Genomic DNA, 4,134 nt, shown 5'->3' on the forward strand with positions numbered 1-4,134 from the left:
TTGCTGAGGCTGGCTTTCAACTGGCAATCCTCTTGCCTCAGCCTCTGGAGCCATGGGATTACAGGCATGCTTCACCATGCCTGACTGTAAATTGTTTTAAAAAAGAATGCCATCACAAATTGGTGTGAATATACATTGTATACAACCAAAGATATGAAAAATTGTGCTCTATATGTGTAATAAGAATTGTAATGCATTCCACTGTCACATATAAATAAAAAAAATAAAAAATAAAAAAAGGAATGCCATTAGTAGCATATAGATACTTCTCAAAACTAAACATTTTCATTTTGTTTGAATGGATCCCTCCCCAGAAATTTATAATTGTAATCCTGGCCTCCAGTGTATCTGAATGTGACTTTATTTGGAAATTGAACTTCACAAATGCCATTAAGTTAAAATGGTCATTAGGGTGGACCCTAATCTAATCTGACTGGTATTTTTATAAGAGGAAATTTGGGCACAGACATACCCAAAAAGAAGATGATGTGAACTACAGGAAGAATGCCATGTGAACATGAAGATCCCATTTTAAATAAAGAGAGAGGCTTGGAACAGATTTTCCCTCACAGCCCTTAGGAGAAGCCAACCTTGCTAACACCCTGATTTTGAACTACTTGCTTCCAAATTGTGAGACAATACATTTTTGTCACTTATGCCACCCAGTTTGTGGTTCTGTGTATGGCCATTCCAGCAAACTAATATCCACTTTTGTGATGTTGCTACTAGAAGACTTATAGCACTTGTTATTCATAAACTTAGTAAAAGATAATTTGAGAGCTTTACTTTGTGACATGCAGTGGGGTAAGATTTTGAAACAAAAACAAACTATAGATAAAGTCAGGTGGGTTTCAAGCTGAGGAAAGATGTGAAATATCGAAAACTGACAATAGACAATATCTAGAATATACAAAGAACCTTATAAATCAACAAGGGAAATGCAGAACTATCAATAGAAAGAAAAATAAAGGCAAATGAATACTTTATATAAAAGAAAACTTTCCAAAAAGGACAAATAAACATCAATAAGTATTCAAATTCATCAGTAATAAAACTACAATTAGAATTAGTTGCTGCTTTACATCCATGATATTAGTGGATAATGTGTTAGTAGGCCCGAGGGCACATCATAAGCCACTTTGATGGTCAGTAGGAACATAGATTGGAATTCCTTCCAGTAATTATAGAAATAAATTTGTTAGTATTTAGTTAAAGAACATAAGAATATGGCATATGTAGCAGATATGCAATCTCTGCCAGGAAAATGATCATATATATCTATAAAGATACCTCTAGGTTCATCAATATCTTGTCTGAGGTAGCTGAGAGCTGGAGGTAATCTAGGCATCTATCCATCAATATATAAAATGTATAGATGCACATTATGTAGAATTCTATGAGTCATATTAAAAGACTGGCTATAAACAATGGAATGAACAGATTTAAGAAACCATGTTAAAAAAGATTAAAATGGATTTATCACATTATAACATTTTTAGTGTGCGTGTATGTGTGTGTGTGTGTGTGTGTGTGTGTGTGTGTGTGTTTGTGTGTTTTACTAGAAAATGAACCCAGGACCTTTCAAGTTGAAAAGACAACTTACAATATGAGAGAAACTATTTACAAACCATATCTGATAAGAGTATAATATACAGAATATACAATGACCCCTACAACCAAACAAAAGAAGCCCAAACAACCAAATTCAAACATGGGCAAAGGATGTGACTAGATACTTCTCCAAAGAAGATATACTATGACTAAGAAGCACATGAAACAATTCTCAACATCACTAATCCTTTGGGAGATGGAAATCATCCATTCAGAAGGCCAGTGTTAAAAAAAAAGAACATTAGTGTTGCAGAGGATGCAGATAAAATAGAACACTGTGCACTGTTGGTGGAAATGTAAATAGTATGGTCACTGCGGAAAACATTAAGCTCCTTGAAAAATTAGAAATAGAATTAGTGTATGATCTGCCAACTCCACTTTGGAGTATATATCCAAAGAATAAAAAAAAAGATCTTGAAGAGCTATATGCATACCCATGTATATTGCAGCATTATTCACAAAAGCCTTTGTTTCATACAAAGGCCTACTAAAAGAAGAATGAATAAAGAAAATGGGGGGGTATGTTCACATACACAAGTGTACACAAATACACAACAAAATATGCAGCCTTTGAAAAGAAATCCTGTCATAACTTATAATATGGATAAACTTACCTTGACTTCCTAAGTGAAATAAGTCATAAAAGGACAAATACTATTTGATTTCATTTATATAAAATATTTAAAGTGGTCAAAAATCATAGAAACAGCCAGGTGTATGTCCCTATCTGGCAGGCTAGAAGACCCTTTACAGTGCTGTCAATGGCCCAGTGGAGGAGCTGAGGGCAACATCAAATTTGAAATATTTAAAGTAAATACAAAACTATTTCTGCAACACAGATGATTAAGTGTGATGTTGTGGGCTATGGTGCCATTGGTAAAACATGCCTCCTGATATCCTACACAACAAACAAATTTCCTCCTGAATATGTACCAACTATTTTTCACAACTATGTAGTCAGTTAGGATTGGCAGAGAAATACATATTCTTTGGCTTTTTGACAGTGCAGGGCAAGAGAATTATGACGGATTACAACTGCTGAATTATCCATGAACAGATATATTTCTTGTCTGTTTTTCAGTGGTCTCAAAATGTAAAATTAAAGTGGTTGCCTGAGATACTCACCATTGTCCAAATACCCACTTTTTGCTTACAAAAGATGACCCTTCTATTTTTGAGAAACTTGTCAAGAACAAATAAGCCTCTCTCTCCAGAGACTGCTGAAAACTGGCCAGTGATCTGAAGGCTGTCAACTATGTGGAGTGTTCTGCACTCACACAGGAAGGCCTACAGAGTATGTTTGATGATACAATACTGACTACCCTGAAGCCTCCAGAACTGAAGAAGAGCCACAGGTGGTACTGCTATGACAAACCTCTAGAGCCCCCCTGCACAGCTGATGTCACCATCATACTAAAAGCAATGTTTAAATAAAAGTAAAGATTAAACTTAAAATTTGTTTTTGCTTTAATACAAATGCCCTATACCTACCCACATGCACTTGTGTGAGACAAGGCCCACAGGTATGCCTGCCTTCCCCAATACTAGTTAATTTTGAGTAATGTGTATTGTCAGAAAAGTGATAAGTCCTGGTTTTTATTCTATTTTTTTAAACTCTATTTTTGTTGTTGTTCAAAAGCAAAACATGCCAGGCACATTGGTGCATGCCTGTAATCCCAGCAGCTCAGGAGGCTGAGGAAGGAAGATTGCCAGTTCAATGCCATCCTCAGCAAAAATAAGGTACTAAGGAACTCAGTGAGACCCTGTCTCTATATAAAATACAAAATAGGGCTGGAGATGTGAGTTAGTAGTCAAGTTCCCTGAGTTTAGTCCTGGGTAAGCACCCACCACCACATACAAAAAAGCAAACATGCTTGTGATGACTTTGTAACAGACAAGTTTGTTGAAGCCATTCCCTGGTTCTAACCAGGAGAATAATTTGGGACATGTTAATTTTTTGTTTGTTTCTTCCTCTTCTTTTGTTGGAGTGAAGGGAATGTGTATGGAATTATATATATATATATATATATATATATATATATATATATATATATATATTTAATTCATTAATCAGTGGGCAGTTTTAGGTGAGAAGGATAGATTGATTCCACATTCCACTTCCTCAATCTAGTTTAGAAAATGTTTTTCCACCCTGGTGTTCTTAGGAAGGATTACAGTAAATGACCCATATAATATAATGCTCCTTATTCAAAGTTGCCTTTTCTCTTCACCTTGAATAGATCCAGTATTTGATGAAACTCATGAACGTGCGTGGCAACTGTTTTGCCCCTTCTCTTTCTTAGGGTGACCTCTACATGTGACTGTGATTTCCAAGGAAATTTGTTTGCTATTTGCTGGGGTTTTTTTGCGGGGGAAGGAGTTAATTTCTAACTTCTTCCACTGAAAAATAAACCACATGGATTGAGTCTGTAATTAAAAAAAAGTTTCCTGTCAGTCATTGTCTTATATACTTAGCACAGATTTGCAACTCAAAATTGTATGGCCTTCTTGGAACTCAACTGT

At 35.4% G+C, this 4,134-nt stretch overlaps 1 pseudogene; it reads left to right on the plus strand.

The window, feature by feature from the left end:
* Window positions 1-2,450: 2,450 nt before the first annotated feature.
* LOC144249278 (cell division control protein 42 homolog pseudogene) lies at window positions 2,451-3,045 on the plus strand (annotated as a pseudogene).
* Window positions 3,046-4,134: the final 1,089 nt, after the last annotated feature.

The sequence above is a fragment of the Urocitellus parryii genome, chromosome 11 (assembly GCF_045843805.1).
Source record: "Urocitellus parryii isolate mUroPar1 chromosome 11, mUroPar1.hap1, whole genome shotgun sequence".
Lineage (NCBI taxonomy): Eukaryota > Metazoa > Chordata > Mammalia > Rodentia > Sciuridae > Urocitellus > Urocitellus parryii.